At 41.0% G+C, this 21,970-nt stretch overlaps 1 long non-coding RNA gene across 1 annotated transcript in view; it reads right to left on the reverse strand.

Moving 5' to 3' along the window:
- Nucleotides 1-869: 869 nt before the first annotated feature.
- Nucleotides 870-21,970, reverse strand: part of LOC129326573 (uncharacterized) — a 30,562-nt gene continuing 9,461 nt past the window's right edge. The window contains exons 2-4 of the long non-coding RNA XR_008596714.1: nt 20,978-21,098; nt 19,244-19,393; nt 870-1,362 (exon numbers count right to left, since the gene is read on the reverse strand). This is a non-coding gene — a long non-coding RNA (uncharacterized LOC129326573). The remainder of the gene's footprint in view (nt 1,363-19,243; nt 19,394-20,977; nt 21,099-21,970) is intronic.

Raw genomic sequence — 21,970 nt, forward strand, 5'->3', positions numbered from 1 at the left:
TATGTCCTGCTTTCTTGACTCCCACCAGTCCTCATATCCTCCCCTTTACACCATTTTATCTCCCCCCCCCATCATTCTCATTTGACGACCCACTCCTTCTTTTCCCAATTCATCTCCAGAGTTGAAGCAAAACTTCAATGGCCATTTTGGATCAGCAGAGTTGTCGAAGCAATCCAAAATGGATGTCAAGATCTCATGAGGAAATCATCTCAGCCTTTTAAAACACTTTTTAAAAAATTCTCCTCCTCCTTTATTGTTTTACAGTTTAGGAATTTTCCTGCAAATCTGGGGATTCCTAGTTATCCTAACAAGACAGGAGAACATCAAAAAGAACTGCTTTCAAGATACTGGATAAATAAAGTGAACATTTAGCTCCTCTTATCTCCTTTAGAAAAGTCTTTTAAGGCAGCTACAGAGATGACTGGTTTGAGGGAACATTTGCTTTAATTAAATTCTGATTTTTTTGTTCTAAAAGTTTATAACCCTTTCTGAAGTTAGGGCAAAACTGCAGAGTGAGACCTTAGCGTGGAAATAGAAATATATATGTACATTTGGACCGCTACAGAGTGCAGCAGGTAGGGTTGCCAGTTCCCCTGAGAGGACCCGGCACTTACCTTTCCATTGTCTTCTGAACTGGCTGGCGCAAAGCATGGGAGCACTCCTGAGGGACCTGAGTAATGACTTCACTCCTGGGAGGGACATCATCACACTGCTCTGGGAGTGCTCCCTGGGAGGCGCATTACTGCGCCACCACGATCGCAGCAACACTACAGTAGTGAGAGTTGTTAAAAGCAGTTTTACGTTCTAGCAAGCATCAAAAGATGAACAGGGAAAACACTGGAGATAGCAAAACAATGATATAGCTTTAATTCATATCTGGTGGTAAAATGAAGAAATTGTATACTTCTGGACAAGACTTCATGCAAAACATAACCGAAATAACTGAATACACTGGTCAGGATCTAAAGAATTGTGCAAATAACTCCACATGCCACATGTCTGAAGGCAGGCGCTCTAACTCTGGAAAGCTTATGCTCTGAAAATCTTGTTGGTCTCTAAGGTGCCCTGGGACTAAAATCCTGCTGTTCTACTACAGACTAACACAGCTGCCCACCTAAACTATCAGTATTCTAGTTCTCCACATTATGTGTTTCTTCTTAATACATCTTTAACTGTGAGTTCTGTTATATCATATATTATTGCCTTAATATTACATTATATTTAATCGTTATATTTATTCTTCCTCCATTTGTAGAAGGGGTCCCATGGCGCGGAAAAGTCTTCTTCCATTTGTCCTTTCATTAACGAAGTTAATTTGTCCATTTCCGCAGTTTCCATTATCTTTGCTATTATCTCCTCTTGCTGTGGTATTGTCAACATGCCAGAAGAGAACATATTTAGGGTGAGTGAACAATATGAGAAGAGTAGAAATAGGCACAATTATGTCAGTAAGCCTCACCCTGACCAACATGCACTCAGATGAATGTCCATATGGAGCCTATGTGCATGGAGCCCTGCAAGTATAAGGCTCTCTCTGAATAATTGGGACTTCTAAAAAAACCCCCATCTTTCCTATACAGGTGGGGTCCTGGAGTTCTGGAATTATAGCTGACCTCCAGACTATAGAAATCAACTCCTCTGGAGGAAATGGCAGCTTCAGAGGGTAAATTCCATGGCATCACATCCCTGCTGAGCTCCCTCCCCAAACTTTGCTCTCCCCAGGCTCCACCTCCAAATTGCCAAGAATTTCCCGAACCTAAAGTTGGCAGTTCTAGGGTTGTCAGGTCCCCTTACCCTCCTGGTAGGAGTGGGTGGGGGGGACCCAGCAATCACCTTGCCCCATCTGAGGAGTCCTCTTTACGCACGCACAATGCATGTGTGTGCCCCTCTGTGATGATGTCACTTCCCAAAAGTGATGTTATTATGTGGGAGCTCTCCTGGGGCAGCACAATGACATCACTCCCCATGCCTGGGAGGAGTAGATGCAAACAGCAGCTTCTGATATGGAGATCAGTTTGCTTCTGTTAAGGAAGTCAGTTACTTCTGATAATGAGATAACCATTCATAGTCTATTCAATCCCAGCCTGACTGAGTCAAATTTGCATATGAATTCCAATTCAGCAGCTTCCCGTTGGATTTTGTTTTTGAAAGGTTTTTGTTGAACTACAGTGACCTTTAAGTCCTTGATGGAATGTCCTAGTAGATTGAAGTGTTCTCCCACTGGTTTCTGGATGTTGCCATTTTTAATGTCAGATTTGTGTCCATTTATTTTTGCATCTACTCCTCCCTCCCCTCTCCACCTATATATCTGACCAGTTTCTTCTTGCCCTCCATGCATCTGACGAAGAGAACTGTGACTCTCGAAAGCTTATGCTACAATAAAGTTGGTTAGTATTAAAGGTGCTACTGGACTCTTTTTGATTTTGCTACTACAGACTAACACGGCTAACTCTTCTGGATCTATGTCATTAACAATATGTGTCACATGCGCAGTCTGCCATTTTTGGTATCATGCTTAATAACAGAAGTAGAGGAATTAAACATTTTCATCTTTGATGAGGGTCTCTTTTAAAATGGTTTTTTTGGTGTACAGCAAAGTTGCATTCTTAATCTTCATTCTTTTCTAGGGGTTTTGTGTGTGTGTGTGTGTGTTCCTAGAGCTAAATTTTGGTTCGGTGTAAGTTTCCAACGGCTTACGGAATTCTTAGATCAAAAGGGGAGAGACACTCAGCTAAATTCCAGTGCTAAATAAGTAGCCTGTGGTCATGTGTTTCTTGCATGACATACTTCTTGGCAAATGGTATACAGCTGGGAATCTTCTGGGTCCCATGGGGCAGAAGGTATATGTGACTTTATTAGTAATGTTTAAGCAATTTCATATTGGTTATTTAAGGCTGTGATAATTCCAATAAAATACTTGTTACTTCTGATGTATAATCATATCTGACTAGTCCATTGACTCTGTTTCTTCACAGTGTTTTGAAAATGTTGGTAAACAGGCAGTTACTTCACCATGTGATCTGAGCCAGAAAAGCGCAAGAGAAGTTTATTCACTATGCATGGTATTCCAAGATCTGCCATTCATTTTATCTGTTTTTCAGGCTCCACTTCCTAGTTTTTAGCACAAAATGCATGGTATTCCAAGATCTGCCATTCATTTTATCTGTTTTTCAGGCTCCACTTCCTAGTTTTTAGCACAAAATCCAGTATCTCATTGAGAGTGAATACATCTTTGCATACTTGTTCTAAATATAGGTATTGCCATTGTCCTGTTCCTTCTCCTTTTAAAGCCTTTAAAAATATTTTTAAAGTAAACTTGTGCCTCTGTGCCAATGAACCACCTGCTAAATTTTCTAATTGTGCCTGCTTATTTTAGTAAAAACAAAATTAAACCACTTCAGAACTTTACATTATCTCAGGGTTCTATCTTCTTTTTTTAGCATATAGAAAATTATTGAGGAATAAATGCTAGTATGTAACTGCTTAAACTACAACATCAATTATTATTGTTTCATAATTGCTGCTTTCTGGGAAGGTTGCAGATTTTGCATATGTCCTTTTTTAGTCATTTGGACATTGTTTCATTATCATGTGATGAAAGCTTTAGTGAGAGTCAATCACTAAAAATCATCAGATTTACAATACATGTTTATACTGTTTATACTATTTGAAGTCATGTGAAACATGCTTTACTAATAGATCAAGATGGGTAGCTGTGTTAGTCTGTTAGTGGAAAAGAGCAAGAGTCTAGTAGCGCATATAAGACTAACAAAATTTATGGTAGGGTATGAGCTTTCGTGAGTCACAGCTCACAAAATGATGCCCTGAAGAACTGAGCTGTGATTCATGAAAGCTCATACCCTACCACTAATTATGTTAGTCTTATAGGTGCAGCTGGACTCTTGCTTTACTCATGGCATCCGTGGGCAGGAAGACAAATCGCTTCCATGCCCAAACTTCTATGCCCAGCCTCATCTGTTTCTCTTCTCTGTGGCACAGGCCTTTCTTGGTTATTTTAAAAATTGTTTTTGATAGATTTCTTCAGAGAGAAATTACGGTAGATAAATGAAACTCCTACCCTTTATAAAAACTCACTTTATCTTCTCATTATTGGGTCAGCTCTCTTTGATGCAGTCATAGGGAATAGGGTTTCACTGGGACTCAGATTTGCTAAAGGCTACTTGGCTGGTGGCCAGATCATTATGAGACACAGACAGTGAGAGGTGATTCACTAACCCACGAATGAATGGTCAACTCATTACTGTTGGCAACTCTTGAGTGTCTGATCTTTCTTTGGCCCGACCCAAGAGTTCTGGCCCACGTCTTAATGAGCAATGCAGTTTCATCCAAACTTTCAGGAAGTGAACAAATGCATAGAATAGGAATGATCAGAACAATTATCTTTAACCAGTAAAGAAAATTTGAGCTATCAAACATACAAAATTCATCCTTTTTCATGCCAATCTGGTAGTCTTTTCAAGATTTTTTGGCAGCAGTGCAAAGTAGCAATACCCCTGTGTCTAGACAACAAGCCACTTAAAATGGTCTAATCACGTGGGCCCTCCTAAGCAGAGGAATAGTGTTAGAATAGTGCAGTTTACTTTTAATTATGCGTGTGTGGTGTCCTGAAGTCATAACTGACTTATGGTGATCCCTGGTGAGGTTTTCGTGGCAAGGGACTATCAGAGGTGGTTTGCCATTGCCTTCCTGGTCTTCATTGGAGGTCTCCCATCCAATTACTAACCAAGGCTGACCCTGCTTAGCTTCTGAGATCTGATGAGATCAGGCTCACCTGGGCTATTGAGGTAAGGGCACTTTTAATTATATTGAATTATAAAATCTGCATTAATCAAAGCATAGTCCATGAGTGCTACTGAGGATTGTATCAAACCTGGCTATAGTTGAGAACAGTGTTACAAATTGCTACAAAGCTGCCATAAAGCAACTGACATGATGCAGTAAGATACTTCATTGACAACTCTATCAACTCTCCATTATGGCTATTTGGATTCTGTCTCTTGGTTGGATCCAGTTAGCTTGAGTCCACTCAAACGTGTCCAATTGCCATCCTTACTACAGCTGCCATCCTATATGACTTTGGTCACCATAATGTCCAGCATAGCCTTTTTGGGTGGGTGACAGGGGAACCCTCTTCCAGTTTTCACCTGCAGAAAAGCTGATGGGATCCAACCATATCTATCTCACTTCTATCTTAACTTTACTTCAAATAAATTGTGTGTTCCCTTTGCTTATCCTTACAGCTCTGTGAGGTAGCTCTGTGAGGATTTCAAAGATAAGGCAGAAAGGGAGTGAAACCCATCCAGGGACAAAGGCAAGCAAAAGTGGCAGCGCATAGAATTAACCTTTTTCATATTTTGTAGGAAAAATGGGTCCAAAGTTTAATTAACACACAGTTACTGGCAAGTTCAAGACATTTCTGACTCTAGACATTTCTATAAATACTCTTCAGTATGAAATTAGTGATTTGGCTTAGCCTGGCCAGAAAATAAAATGCCATGACTAGATTTGGAAATTATAAGTTACACTGAAGTTTAGGTTATATAGGTAACTTTCAAAGCTATGAAACAATGTGTCAGCTGTTTCCAAACTGTGTATTATACTAATTATGTTAAGAAAATAGTCATCAATAAGTAGCTGTTCTTTTTTACAGGGCAGAAATGGTCTTTAAATTGAAAAATGCCTAAGAGTTTGCTTATTTATTAAAAATAGGCTACAATTTCTTAAGTAACACTGAGGATAGTTAAGTGAGTAGCCAATTTGATCTGCAGTAAAACAGTAGGATTTTAGTCCAGTGGCACCTTAGAGACCAAGATTTTCAGAGTGTAAGCTTTTGAGAGCCAGAACTCCCTTCTTGTCTTGTTGGTCTCTAAGGTACCACTGGGCTAAAATCCTGCTGTTAAATAGCACTGTTGCTCTGACTTTGTTAAGCTATCTACAAGTGACAGTTGAAGTCTCATTACATAGCATAAAGTGACATCTAAGAAAGATATGTGAAGGCTCAGGGCAAGAAAGGAAACATTTGGAAAGAAGCACCTTTTTGCTAGTTTTTCCCAATGACTTTCCCCCAATTTTGCCAATGGAAGAGCTGTAAAAAATGGGGCGCAATGAACAAAAAAAACCTCCTATGAAATACTTTCTCATTTTGAGAGAGAAAAACTTTGTCTTACAAAGCATATCACTCATTCCAAGTGTACAGTATGAAAAAGTCTGAGGAAATTTTTCCAGTAGAAAAACTGGAAAATTTGGAGAACCACTGGGGGGAAAAACCCTTTTATACTGTAGGCATATATAACATTTTCAAGATTTTTTTGTTGAAATGTAAATAATTTTGTCAACAGTTAATATGCTGTAATGTGTTTTTATGATAATATATTATTAAAGAATTCAATGTTTTCAGTCATATAAAGTTTAACTTAATATCCAAGTATGTTGATAGTTTGACTTATTGTGACTCCCTGAGATAGTTTTTGTCCAAATATTACACTTCCTTTGTTTACTAATATTACACTTTCTTTGTTTTCTACATTCAACTTTTATTTTTTCCTTCCTTTCAAAGGGCAAAAATTAAAGATACATGTGCTCTGGTAGCATAGGGTGCAGTAGTGTTTAACTCTTTCTCAAGTACTTGGTATACTTGCAATTTTTCATATAGAAAACAAAGATATTTATCCTTTTAAATTCCATAAATATGCCAGATAGCTATTTGGCCTATTGTTGTATATTCTCATGAAGGTCAGGCAGCAGTGCAGGGGTGAAGGCTGAAGGTTCCCTACAGAATAGGGACCATGCACACAACCTGCATGCTCCATAATGTGTGAAGAGACTATGTTGGGAAGAAGAAAGAAAACCACAACGTGGTTTGTGTAGTAAAAGGGCATATGGAGTGGCATGCTCTGTTGCTCTCTACATTTCAAGAGTTGGCTCACAGAATGTGTGTCTGAAGGAATGGCGCTGACCATACAGCTGGACAGGAGGAGGGATGGACGCTCCTCCTCTTCCGGGTTGACCACGCCTCCACTGCATCCTTCCCTTGGTGCCAATACAGCCCGCCCGTGAGTCTGAGAGCTTCTCTTCTGACCAACCTGAAGTCAGCATGGTACCTTCCCGAGGTGGTGGCAGCCAAAATCCAGAAGGAGCTGAGTGCAGGATGGGTAATGGGCCCATTTGACGCTCCTCCCATCCCGAACTTGAGAGTGACCCTGCTCTGCGTGGCTCCGAAGAAGGCGCCCGGCGAATATCGCTTGATCTATCACTTGTCCTACTCGAAGAGGGCCTCCGTGAATGACGTGATCCTTCCGGAGCTCTGCTCTGTATGCTACGGCTCATTTGACCAGGCCATGAACCTCGTGCGGGTTTGCAGCCGTGAGGCGCTCATGGCGAAGTGTGACATCCAGTCGGCCTTCTGGCTCCTGCCAGTCCACCCCGACGACCTGTGCCTGCTGGGGTTCAAATTTCAGGGAATGTGGTACATGGACAAGGCTATGCCGATGGGTTGCGCGGTGGCCTGCTCAGCCTTTGAAACATTCAACACCTTCCTGGAATGGGTCGTGAAGGATTGAGCGGGCTCCCCTTTCATCATTACCCTGATGATTTTTTCATGGTGGGTCCAGTGGGCAGCACTGATTGCCAGAGGATCCTTCAACTGTTCCAGGAGGTGGCTAGAGAGCTGGGCATCCTGCTAGCCCGTGAAAGACAGAGCCCCCCTCCAACTGCATAGCATACCTGGGGATCTTGATAGACACCATTCAGCACTCATGTAGCCTACCCCAGGAGAAATTGGGAGCTCTCCGTGAGAAAGTAGACGATAAGTTCAGGGTGAAGAAGAGGACTCTGCAGGGGGTTCAATCCCTTTAGATTAGTCTGAACTTCACCCGCAGGGTGGTAGCACCTGGGAGGCCATTCCACACTTACCTCATCAGGGCAACTGCGGGAGTGATGGAGCCCCATCACCACATTCGGATCCAGAACGGTTGAAAGGAGATCTGCGGATATGGCAAACCTTCTTGAAAGCCTATAATGGTGTGTCCTTTTGGCACGAACCCATGGAGATGGGGGCAGCTTTCCAGGTGCACTCTGATGCCGCAGAGGGTGCGAGTTTTGGAGTGTACTGGGAAGGGCAATGGTGCACACAAAGATGGCCAGAAGCCTGGAGGGGAAGTGACGTTCTCAGAGACCTTACATTCCTGGACCTCTTTCCGATCCTGGTCGTGGTGGTTCTCTGGACCAACCGGTTCCAGAACAGGAAGGTCCTCTTTTGGTGCGAAAACCAAGTGGTGGTGCAGGTGGTAAACAGTCGTCACGCTCAGAGCGAGTCATGTGACTGGTACTCCTCTGCTTGCAGCACAATATCGTGTTCGGAGTTTGCCACATTTCGGGGGTGCAGAACAACATAGCAGGCAGACACCCTTTTTCGCTTTCAGGAAGACAGATTTCAGGACATGGCACCAGATGGCTGGCCCGCCAGGAACCCTCCCCCCGCAAAGACTCCCGGTGGCTGATCACGGTGGACATCTTGCTGAATATTATGGGATGCCTCCCTGGAGTATGTCGCTCCTCCTTCAAGACCACGCTGTTCAGGGCAGCCTTCTGCCTAGTGTTCTACGGGGCCTTCTGGATTGGGGAACTTGTAGCTGCTTCATCTGGGGATCCATCGGGCAGGGCCCTGGCAGTGGATAACATTTTGCTTGTGGGTGGCAGCTTGCAGGCCAAAGTACAGCACTCCAAGACAGACCAGCAGGGGTGTGGAGCAGTGGCATGGCTCCGAGCAGCGAGGAGGTGAGCCCCTTGCCCTGTCCGGACCGTCAGGGAGTACCTGGGCAAGTGACCCTTTGCTGCAGGCCAACTCCTGGTCCATGTGGACAGGAGCTTACTCACGAGGTTCCAGTTCACAGCTGTTCTAAGATCCAGCCTCTGAGTAGCAGGCCTTCCACTGGCGGAGTTCGGCTTTCACTCATTCCAGATTGGGGTGGCCACTACAGCAGCCAAGGCGAGGCTGTCAGCAGACCACATAAAAGCTATTGGCAGATGAGTTTCTGGAGCATACTTGGGTTATGTCAGGAGGGGAGAAAGCACTAACCTTGTTTGATCTAGTTACAGGCATGGCGTCCCCCACGGAGAGAAGGCCAAGTGGTTTAGCGCTGACATCTGGACAAGCACAGAAATTAAGAAGTGATTCAGGGGGATATGGTTGGGCCCCTGGGGGTCCTAGCGGAGATCCCCAGGGCTGGTTGTGCCAGTCGCCTGCGGGGCCTGGGAAGGAATTTTTCCCACAAGGGGCCAGATTGTCCAGGGCTCCTTTGGGGTTTTTTCACCTTCTTTTGGGCATCAAAGTTGGGAACCTTGTGGGGAGTGGCTCCAACTTTTGCTACAGCTGTTGGAGCGTTGGTGGGAGTCGGGCCATTGGCCTTCCTCCTGGGGCAGGTTTGAGGCATTGGGACAGATCCTAAAAGGATGAGTCGGGCACTCAGGCAGCTCATCCCGATGGATTGGGAGGCAATGGCTGTCCAGCATGGCTGGTGGCGGAAGAATGCTTGCTGAGGTGCATCAGCATGGGGCGGAAGTTTTATGCATCGGACAGCGAGTGGGCCTTTTGATGCCAACATGAATCTGTGCCCATATGCCTGGCCAATGCTCCATCTAGCTGTAATCAATAAAGTTGTGGCCATTCCAACCAAAGGACAGTGTCTGTGTGTTATTTGCCGGAACTCAAACTGACGTAGCACATAGGTGACAATGTGTGTCTCCTTTTATTTCATCTAGTTGTTTTGACTATTAAATTTGAAATCAACTCTGTATCATTATCCTTTGCCAAATTGCCATCCACAAATTGCCATCCACAAGAATTGTGTGTGTGTGCACACGCATGCACATGTAGGATGATGCGATTTTGACATTATCAAGTAATTTTGTCTAATGATAACTGTAGTAAAAATGTTCTGGATTATATTAATGTATGATTTAACTATTTCAATAATATTTTTAATTTGGTTATTGGCTGCAAATAGTTATATTTTGCCTCTAATGATGTAAATGCAACTTAGCATTGTGGTTTAGCTCTGTCTTTAATGCAAATATTTTGAAAACAGTGCATTTTCTCTGGCTTCTGTCATAAACATGCTTAGTTGAAAGTAAGTTCCACTTACTTCCATGTAAATAATACTAAATCAAGCTATAAGTGTTATCCAGTATGTTTTACCCAAAACACTATACCCTGTCGCTAAAACAATTCTATTGAAAGTACCTATAATTTAGATAACAGAACTTTTAGAAAGGGTCTCCTGTGATAATACGAGAGGAGACCTCTGGCTTTTAAGAATATCAAAGGATTTCTGTAGAAAGCAGATACTTACATTGTCCAGCAATCACTTTATAAAAGGAAAACTCTTTACTTGCTCTCCATGTGGTTGCAAGCTCCACAGTGTAAGGAGGAATTTATAATTAGAAACATGATTCATAATAGCCAGGAACTTCAGCTATGCCTTCAGAGGAAATGACTTTTCCATACCCTTCAATTCACTTATTGCCTGTGCTCATGTCAGTTCTCCCTACTTTATTAATTCTCTGTTTTTACCCATCAGGAGCACAGATGTCACGATAAGAGGTGACCATTATCAGCTGAAGAGAAGAAAATGGATGAACTTGGGTACAAATACATTGGGTACAAATGTTTGTGTCCCTGAAAATAAGAAAATAAACAACCATTTCCCCATTCTCAATCATTCTCAACGAGAGACAAGAAAGACTATGGTGGAACTTCTGTTTAAGCTGCAGCTCAAACTCCTGTTGTGTTCCTGACTCTTTAATCTGCTGCTGAATACAAGGAAGGCAATCTGAAGAGCTCCCAATAGAAAAAGATTCGACAAGGAACCTTGATAAGCAGGCAGTGAGAAATACAGTATTCACTGGGTGATAACAGATCAAGAAACTAGTGAGCGTTCCACATGGTCAGACTGAGCTGGATTAATTTTTTAATGACAAACTGATGTACAATCACAGGAGTTTTTTAAAAATTTCACCATCTATGTCTGGTTCGTGTTCTTAGTGGGAGGAAACCATGGCCATGGAAAAGATGAAGACCAAGGATGAGTTCAGGTAAATTAGTTTAATGTAATACATTGAGATAAAAATATATAAAAATGAAAATTAACCTATCATTTTCATTTCTTTGGTGAGAAAAGTCTGAAAAATGCAAAGGGTGAACAGGGAATCTATCACACACACACACACACACCCATCTGTGCTCCAAGGAGCTCAGGGTGGCTCTTAAGATTCTCTTCTCATTTATTCTCACATAAACACAATGAGTTAAAGTTAGGATGAAATAGTATGGCTGGTCCAAAGTCATTCAGTGAGTGGGGATTTGAATATTCACACCTTTCACTCTCAGGGCACACCTACATCACACATTGCCATGGATTTGGTGGTACTTTTATTCCTCCAGGGAACCCTGGTAACCAAAGTTCTGTGATAGGAACCAGGGCTTTCTAACAGAGGATTCTTAGTACCTCAGGATTCTTTGAAGGAGACCATGACAATTAAAATGATACAAAATTTCATTAAGTGCATGCAATCGCATGCTTCAATGAAAAACAGCCAGTGTGGCTTGGTCTTTAGAGTGTTGGACTAGGATCTGGGAGACCCAGGTTTGAATCCCTACTCTGCCATGGAAGCCCACTGGCTGATTTTGGGCCAGTCACACACTCTCGGCCTAACCTGCCTCACAGGATTTTGTGAGGACGATGTGGAGGATAGGAGAACAATGCATGCTGTTTTGGGTACCCATGAGGGAGAAAGACAGAGTATAAGTGAAGTAAATAAACAGATTTTCTTCAACATGAGTTGTCTGAAAATCAATCAAAATGCATTCTTCAGGGGACTATGCTTGACATAGAGTGTCAAGGTTGAATTACGGCTTGGGAACCACCTATCTAGAGGACTGTCTCTTTTCATACGTTCCTGTGCATCAGCTACAGTCCTCAGGTTGCCACCTAGTGGCTACTCCCCCATTTAAGATAGTTGGCCTGGCATTAACCAGTGCCTGTGTCTTTTTCATTATAGTTCCATTACTGGAAAGGGATCCTTGAGGAGGTGAGGGGGGAGCAGTCTTTAGAAATTTTCAAGAGGTGCTGCAAGGCTATTTTATTTGGCAGGGCTTTTAAAGAGGTACAAATGCAGGTATCTTTGGAGGCAAGAGGGGTATTTGGGGTTTTATTTTGTTGGTTTTAAATTGTAATGTTTGCATTTTGACCTGTAAGCTGCCTTGATCCATGAGGAAAGGTGGGATATAAATATTTTAATAAATAGACAAATAGGTGTGAAGTAATCTAAACATGAGATGCATGTGGCTGCCCATTCATGTGAGGGTGGGGTGTGTAGTAGCCTATGTTTTTTGTTTACAGAAAGTGAAGTGCGCACTGGTAAGGGGAGTGAAACACTGCCCCTTCTGTCTTCTTACCACACTGTGCTCTGTTGTTGTAAGCATTCTTTCCCCAATCTGGCTGTCTTCAAGCCACTAGAGCTGAGCTGGGAGAAATATGCTTCAAACAATAGAGAGCACAGAGGCAAACTGGACAAAGAAGCCAGGCTTAGCATATATCACCTGTATATTCTATGTATACAGCCCCCCCCCCCCGCTTACTCCTCCTTTTTCTTTAAATGGACAGATGTGTGACTAAATACGCGTATTCCCTGTTGCATCAAGTTTTGCCCTCAATATTGGTGTAATATCATATTTTTGATATTATGTTGGTACAGCCACTTGTATATGTAGTATTTTGAGCCCTTGGGATTGCCCTGTTAGATGCATATGGCAGCATTCCTAAGCACTCTTGTTTATATGTCATTTGTACTGACATCAACACTGACCATAAGTATGTGTTTAAAATTAAGATTTTGTAGGCATGAGCCAGCAAACGTTAGGTGCTTTAAATACCATTTAACTGTACAGAACAGCTAAATATGCATCAGGATTTTAAAGTGCTTAAATTTGTAAACCAATGAAAATGTTTATGATTGGAGTGCTCATAATCTAACTGACAAATACTAATTTTCTCTTTCCATTACTCCTTCCATCACACACATCTCTTTTCTGTAGTTCTTGTTTCTGTTTCTTTTTCTCTTTTTCCTCGGTTGTCTCCACCACTGTCAAATTTGGCATTGTAAGCTCCTCAAGGTACGGATGTAGCTTTTCGCTTATGTTACTCTCTAAAGTGCCATGTAGGTTGATAGTGCCATGTAAGAAATAAATACTAATTGTAATTAATAGTTCTAGTTCAGCATTTTCTAGAGGAATGCTGAATATAAGAAAAAGATCTAGCGTTCTATTTCCATTGCTCTTTGCAAGACTTCTAGGCCGATGGCATTTATTACATAGCGTCTTGGACACATTCATATCATTTGCAGATTAAATTTAACTGTGTAAGCTCTACATATTGTTCTAGTTAAGCAAAGCATTCTTTCTAAACTTCAATAATCGGATTTACAGTAGAATTCCAGCCTATCAATAACATTTTTGTTTTCTATGGATCAAAAAGGAATGAGAATTAAGTATGATACATTCCTAAAGGAAGGCAAACCGCAGTCTTCAAATAGTGGACTCTGGAGCAGCCATCTAGATATGAGTAGGATTATGGAAAAGCTAATTAGCTTGATATTTGATTAAAGGATTGCCCTGTTATTCTAGCCTGTGTCATATTGAGCCAGTTTGGGGTAGTTGTTAAAGTGTTGGAGTAGGATTGGGAGATACAGGTTCAAATTTCACTCTGCTAAGCAATCTTGCTGGGTGACCTTGGGCCAGTCACACACTTTTAACATACAGGGTTGTTTTGGGAATGAAATGGAGGACAGGAGAGCTATGTAAATTGCTTTGGGTCCACTCCACACTGTGGCAAAAGGGTGGTATGAAGGAGAATAAATAAATAAATAATAGGTGCCCAATAGCCAGAGATTTTGAATTTGGGAAACCCAAGTTCAAGTCAAGTTAGGACAAGTGTGTGTCTCTGAACCTAAAATACCTCACTTTGTCCACGCTTCCTCACACTCCTGTGACAGACTGATGTTTATAGAAGAAAACTGCAGCTTCATGATCATAAAGTATAACTCATTTGCTGTAGTCCTAGGTAGACTGGATAGGTACTGGAAACTCAACCTTCTAGCACCCCAAAGATTCCTGTCAGTTTTAGGAAGTGAAGGGTATGTGGCTCAGGGTAGAGCATTGGTTTTGCATGCAGAAGATCCCAGGTTCAATCCCCACCATCTCCAATTAACAGGCTCAAATAGTAGGTGATGAAAAGACCTCCCCGTCTCAGACCCTGGAAAGGTGCTGCCAGACTGAGTAGACAATACTGACCCTGGTGGATCAATGCTCTAATTCAGTATAAGGCCGCTTCATATGTTCATATGCTTTGATTGTTGTGAACTGTTAGATTAATCCCATTCCCTTTTGACAATGGAAGGCTTGTGTTGAGGTAAGGCTATGCTTATCTGTGACTTTCCTGCAATTTGATATCTGGATGTGGTGGTCTAAGCTTGCCCCATTGTCACTAGTTGTTCACCAGTATTGCTGTGGACGCTGCTTCTCATCCACGCTCGTGCAGGTGCAAAGCATTTTTTAAATTATAGAAATGTCAGAAAGGCAAAGTGTGGCAGAAGGTCAGCAAATTTTCCATGTAATTCTTTCTAGTGGAAAATCCTAGATGGTTGACTGGATGTCCAAAATGTTTAATCAGAGGGACTACGAACGATCCAGGTCACTGCTTATGAAGATTAATTTATCTGATTTCAAAAACTAAGCCCCTGTGTTGTGATTGGCTTGATTCCACCGCACTGGAAAATGAGCAACTGTTCCCTTCCTCCCTGCAAGGATATAATCTCCCTTCCTTTATAGCTCCTTTACATTATAAATATGCCTACCATACAGGATCTTTAAAGATTCTCCAGTTTACAGAGGTGGATAAATCACTATGGCTGCAATCCTATGCACACTTACTAGGGACTATTTCCCACTGAACTTTATGGGATTTACCTCTGAGTATACATGCTTAGAATTGCACTGTAGTTCAAAAGAAAATAATGATTGTCCTTGGGTACGTAAAAGCATTAAAAATCTTCAGCTTAATCTTTAATAGTCTGTATTTCATGGCTTGATAAAAATTTGATACTGTTATCAATTATTTATAAAGCTTTTAAAACCCCTAGGTACTGTACAAAAATAAAAAAGCAGGCTCTGTCTGCAGTTTACAATCTAAATTATAGCATTAGCAATAACAGAACATAAAGTAATTGCAGTATCTTATCTAAATGTGGTGGGAGTGGTTAGCTTGACAGTTTTATTTTTTTTATATATGGAAGACTCAGAATGATACACAATGAGCATCAAGAGTCAAAGCTCCTTTCATTAGATACATGTATCTGACGAAGGGAGCTTTGCCTCTTGAAAGTCCATATCCTGGAAATCTAGTTGATCTTGAAGGTGCCACTGGACCCAAATCTTGCTCTTCTACGACAGACCAATACCACTACCCACCAGAAATAATGAGTGTTGCTATTGTACAATCTTGAATAATCCCACCCCCAAATTAGCAACCAGGAAGCAAGGATGTCTAGATCAAAGTAAATAGCAAAATATTTGCCATTTTTTATGGTTGTAAAACTGAATACAGGGTTTGTTTATAGTTTTGAAAATTTTGTTCTTTTTCAGTCATAGATTAAAATAGAAGCTGGGAAGAAAATTGGATTTTCCAGAAATTTTACCTAATGATTTAGATGCGTATACCCTGCTTTTCTCCCCAGTGGCAATCCAAAGCAGGTTACAACATTGTTCTCTTCTTCTCCATTTTGTGCTCACATTAACAATACCGTGATGTAGGTTAAGCTGAGAGAGTGACTGACCCAAGGTCACCTCACAATCTTCCATGGTAGACTGGGGATTTTAACCTGGGTCTCCCAGATTCTAGTCTGACACTCTAACCACTACACAAGGCTACTGATGCGTAAAGAGGTTAAGGGTTAGATGTACCTTATCAGGAAGCAAAAATTTCTAAACATAAACATAACTTTTTCAGTTTGTATGTTTGTGATGCTAACAGTTCACAGACATGTTAAGGCTTTGGCTTGATGGCACCTTATGTATGGTGCAATTGGCTAGGAAAGTCACTGATTTCTGGTCATATCTTTGGAGCCTCACCACAAATATGGCAGCCTTAACTATTGATGAAAACTGGCTACTGAAAGCCCCTCCCTCCATACCTGTTCCTGACTCTCCCCATTTATGTACCTGATTGCTCTGCTCACCAGTCCTGCAGCTTGCTGCACTTGCAATATTTATTCTTGGTTGGAATGCTGAATGGACAGCTCTGCCTCCTGCCTCCCCTAAGCCCAGCCACCTGCAGCTTTGCCATGGTGGCAGTAGCTCCCCACTCTGCTCACCCACCTCATCCCAGCTCACCCGCCCCTCTCCTCAGCTTACCCCCCCCCCCAGCTCACCTATTCCTTACTCCCACTGGTTCTACTGGCCACAGCGCCACCACCAGACAGCCTGGAGGTGGCTGCATTGTCTGTCCTTATGCTGCCTTATTTTAGAGGAATACAACCTCCAATGTGTTTTTTTAAAGTTTGCGATTTTTTCTGGAAATCTGGAGGATCCCCCAAGTTTGCAGAATATCTGTTTTGTGTCAGTGTATCCCCAGTTTGCTGATCTAAGTATGAACAGAAGGGGCCACTCTTGGCTACTAGAATATAAATTTGGAAAATTTCTATGCCACTTCTTCAGGGTAGCTGCCTGAAGCTCCTTAAAAGATAAAACTTAATAAAAACATAGAACATTGTGGCAGTTATTAAAACCCAGTATTCAAGAACACTGCCACTACATAAAACAAAATAAAACATGGATCAGTTTAAAGTGAGTTTTAAACATTTATCTGGATACAAACAGATTATATAAAACATTTTTTAAAAATCTATCCCTTAGCCTGAGAAAACAGAAATGTTTTGCCATGAAACCAGGGTTGCCAGCCCTGTGCTAACCTCTGCTCCCACTGAGCTGGCTGGTGGTGGTGGTGGGGGGAGTGTCTGGAAGCTGGCTGGAGCTCCTGGAGCATGCAAAAAAATGTTGAGCATGTTCCAGGACATCTTCTGCTGACATCACTTCTGCTTTAAAATGGAAGCAACGGGGGCTCAGCAGGGCCAAATTGGCCCTGTGACTCCCTTCCATTGCTTCTATTTTAAACCAGAAGTGACATCATCAGAAGGACTCCAGAGTACGAGCGCATAAACCATGCATGGGAAGGATAAGTGCCACCCCCCACCCAGCTGGCATCCCCCCACCCAGTTTGAAAGTAGGAGTGGTGACTCTACATGGCACCTAAAAGAGAATAGTGAAGGTTCCAGTTGAGTTTCAAGGGGAAAGGAGTTCCATAGGCAAGATGTCACCACTGGAAAAGCTCTGTCTCTGGTCATCACCCACATTACCTCTCAAGGTAGGGGCACACTTGATGAACTGGACAGTATGGGGAGGGGGGAGGCAAACTTACAGTACTTTGGTCCCAACCCATTAAGGGCCTTAAAAGTAAAAATTGCCCAGTAACAGATGGTCAGTCAAAGTAGACCTTTCAGCACTGGGATGATTCAATTCCTGTATCTTACCTCTGTGTAACTGAAAAATGGCATATTCAAACATTGGGACAGCTGCTTTTACCAGAGAATGAGGATTTTTTTTGAAGATTTTTATTTCTTTTCACCAGACAAAAATATTGTGACATTATCAATTAAGCGATAAGCTATTATCAAGATATATTTTCGCGCTGTTAATTAGATCCGTCTGTTATTCAATTAGATCCTTTGGAAATGTAGTGTAATAGTTGATTGGATAATGTGATATTTTGTATAATTTTTCTAGTGGTACCTTTTTGTTTGGATTAATTTGGATATTTATTCTGAAGTGCTGATGATACTAAACTGGCTTCATGCCAGAATTATACAATTTGACACCCTCCAAGGAATTTCACATGGACCTTGCAACAATGAAACAATTCCTATTTTTGTGTTTTCCTCCGTTGGCTGAAATTCTCAGAGATGTGCACTTTCTCTCTTTGGGTTACATTATCTCATTGAGAAATGGTTGGTAGAACCCATTATGCCCTCCTCAGTCACTACATACATTAAAGTGGGGATTCTTTTCTTTTTTTGCACCCCGAAAGTATTTTTCTTTCCCACAAGTGAAATTGTAGATAGCTTTTTAAAAGCCATCAAGGGCCACATAAATTGCTGTGGGGTGCCCATTCCTAATATAATTCTTGAATTTGAGGAGGCTGCATGGAGCCTTCCAATGGAATAAGGTTTCTTGCACTGATAGAAGGCTCCTTACACTGAAGGAAGCCCCAGCAGTTATCATAAAGGATCCTTTGGTTCCAGCTTAATAGTTTTTCTCCCATTATTTTGCTTACAATGTACAAACCCTGAAAATTGGAGAATTAATACTTTTTGAGTCTGACAATCAAATACCAGCAGCCTGAACCCCTATACTGAACTTATTACCAACATTTTTGAATCTCCAGTATATATATTAGGATTTGAAAATTTATGATGGAAATACTGGCGTCTACTTATGATGGAAAGGATAATGCTAAGCAAGCAGGGGCATAGTCAAGACTACTTTAGCAAAAAAGCATTGAACCAACCTTGAGAAAACATTATAGCTGAACCACAGGGGAGCTATAAAATTATAGAGATGAAGCATATGGATTGTAGATCTAAAAAAACCCTAAAAAGCTTATAGAAACATGATAATAAAATAGAGCATTATATTTATATAAAGATAAGATGGAGAGGATCATGTTGCATGGTATTCCGCATCTCCAAAATAATTCATGATCTGTAAATCAAAAATATTTTTGCAAGTTTTTAATGAAACCGTACAGGACAATAACTAATTGGTTAGGTTAGTTGTCCACAAAAAAACCCCAAAGGGACTGTAATCCTTATGAACTCCCATTGGCTTTCACTATAATTGGCTTTCATTATAATTATAATCCTTCTGAACTTCCATTGGCTTTCATTATAATTGGGAGGAGCTGTGGCTCAGTGGTAGAGCATCAGTTTGGCATGCAGAAGTTCTCAAGTTCAATCCTCAGCATCTCTAGTTATAGAGATCAGGTAGAAGGTGATGTGAAAGACCTCCACCTGACACCCTGGAGAGCCAGGGCTAGTCTGAGTAGATGATACTGACCTTGATGGTTTGATTCAGGATAAGGCAGCTTCAAGTGAATTGCCCTGAGTGTTACTTTAATGTCTCATACACCCATGATGTCTCCGAGCACAAATTAGATTTTCCTCACATTTTCCCACAGCAAACATCGCTTTCTTTGTGAACAGAAACCTGTGCTGTATAAAAATGGTAGATGCATTCTAGGATACTTTGAAAGGTGATTGATACACTGTCTTCCTGTACTGATTAGAATGTAGGTACTTTGTGTTTCAAATAGTGACTTAGCATGAAAGTCCTCGGCTCCTGTTAGCATGAAATCTGAGAAATAATGACATTTTAAAAATATATGCTTTAATGGGTTTTAAAATGTCATTATTTCTCAGATTTCATGCTAACAGGAGCAAAGGACTTATATAAAGTGCTTGGTTTAGTTATAGAAGACTGAAATGTGTGCATTTTATTGTGGTACAAAAAGTTCCATAAGCTAAACATTGTTTCACATTGAATTGTGGTTGCTGACTCATTGGCATTTTCCTGCCAGCACTGCAGAATCTTAGCAGTTGCCGTTATACATCTCCTACTGCAGCAGACATTATGTGGCATTGCAAACCCCCCTCAATTATTTGTTCAAAGTACTCCCATATGTGCTTCCCTTCTTTTGGCTCTTTCAAATATTTTATTTGTAGGTATATTCTGTAATACTTAAGCTGAAGCCGCTACATAGTTGTCCCAGATGACTACAAAAAAAATCCTGTAGTTCAGAGTCAAAGTTATCACTAAAGCAAAGGTCATTGGTTTTACGATTAAAGGCCACAAAATTGCAAAGGTCTACATTCTAGCAATTATTGATCATAATTTAAGATGTTTTTATCAGTGGCCAAGCGGAAAATGTGGTTCAGAGCGCACCAATTTTAAAGGAGATCTTGAAGTCAATTATAGATTGAAATGTATTGTTTAGAAAAAAATACTCTGTAAAAAAATAGCATGAAGTGGAGGGGAAATCTTGCAGTCTAACAAGGTTCTGTCTTGTCCCCCATGCTTTTCAACATCTATGTAAAGCTGCTAGGAGAGATCATCTGGCGATTTGGGCTAAGTTGCCACCAATATGTGGGTAACATTCAGCTCTCTCTTGCGCTTTCAGCAGATGCCAAGGAGGCTGTGCAAACTGTGAACAGGTGCCTGAATGTAATTTTGAGGTGGATGAGGGCTAACAAACTGAAATTTAATCCCAACAAAACAGGTACTATTTGTGGTGGTGGTGGTGGGGGGAGATTTAGTACATTAGTACATATGTACAGAACCAGAACCAAATGTGTTTTGGCCAAAGGGCCTTCCTCATTGGTATACATATCTCATACACAGCACTTCATCAATATAGTTAGTAAATCAAGAATACATGACCCAGCACAAAAGAGACCTAAACCGGGAGGGAGGGGAAGGAAAAATGTTTGTAATAATTATTATCTGGATATTTTATGGGAAATAAAGCAAATTAAAAATATAAAATTCATATGATTAAGATAAATGAAATTACTCACACAAAGATGTGTAAAACAGTGTGGAGTACATTCATTCAAATCCTCCCACAGAACAACTTAAGATGCAATGTGGGCAATACATCCAGATTAAAGTTATTCCTTTGCCCATCAGATCTAAAACACACATGAAAAATAGTGCCAAATCAATCCAAATCAAAAGTCTATTTTGAAAAAAAAATATATCCAAGTGGAAAAAAATGAAATCTAATATATTTACCTCCGTAAGCCAGGTCAGAAGTATACAAATCCAAGATGGGGTGCTGAGCAATGGCCAGAAATGAACCAGCACCATACCCACACATCCCGTCCGTATTCTGGGAAGGGGGAGGGGGAACATGCTGCAACAGTAAGAATTTCAATGAGGTAGTGAGCAGCACCTGAAAAAAGATTACATCAGCTCATAGAGGTATCACGCTGCTATCTAGCAGCCAACCATACCGAAAACAGATATATCAAAAGATTCCATGAACAGCAAAGAAACTGACAACCATTTCCTTCACACACACAACCAATCAATTTCCTCATTCAGACCCTTTGGCAGCAAGGTTTTTAATGTGAGGATCCAGAAGGCCTTCCGTTTCCTCAGAAGTTGAAACTGTTGTGAAGAATGTACTTGCAGTTTTTCCTTTTTTAAATCAAGAGTGTACCAAGGTCGAGTAGTGCTTAAAAAGAGGAGAGTGCAGTTTCTTCAGTTTGATGCAACTCTTGTGTTCAGAAATCCTTATCCCTACTGGATGACTTATAAGTCCAACATATAACAAATTATATGGGCATTGTATGCAATAAATAATGCCTTTGGAATTACAATGAACAAAATATTTAATATAGTATCTTCTAGCCTTTGGAGATTTTTGAAACATGTTGGTTTTCAGGCAATTGCCACATGGAAAGTTATCTTGGAATTCCACTCCCCACAATCAGGGTATTATCCTAAAGTATGTTCCTTCAGTGTACTCCTGACAGCATATCCTTAAGATTTCTTGCTCTCTTAAAAGTAAACAGAGGGTTGTATTGCATCTGGGAATATCACACAAAAGGTACCAATTTTTTTTAATTATATTTCTCACACTAGTAAAAGTACAATCATAGGTCAAAGGGATGATCATTCTGTCTGAGTTATTATGAGTCCTAGATATTAATAAAGATATTGTCTTATAAAAAGCTTGCTTGAGAACTTTAGAGGAGTATCTGCTGTCCTTTAAGATTCATA

The sequence above is a fragment of the Eublepharis macularius genome, chromosome 3 (genome assembly GCF_028583425.1).
Source record: "Eublepharis macularius isolate TG4126 chromosome 3, MPM_Emac_v1.0, whole genome shotgun sequence".
NCBI lineage: Eukaryota > Metazoa > Chordata > Lepidosauria > Squamata > Eublepharidae > Eublepharis > Eublepharis macularius.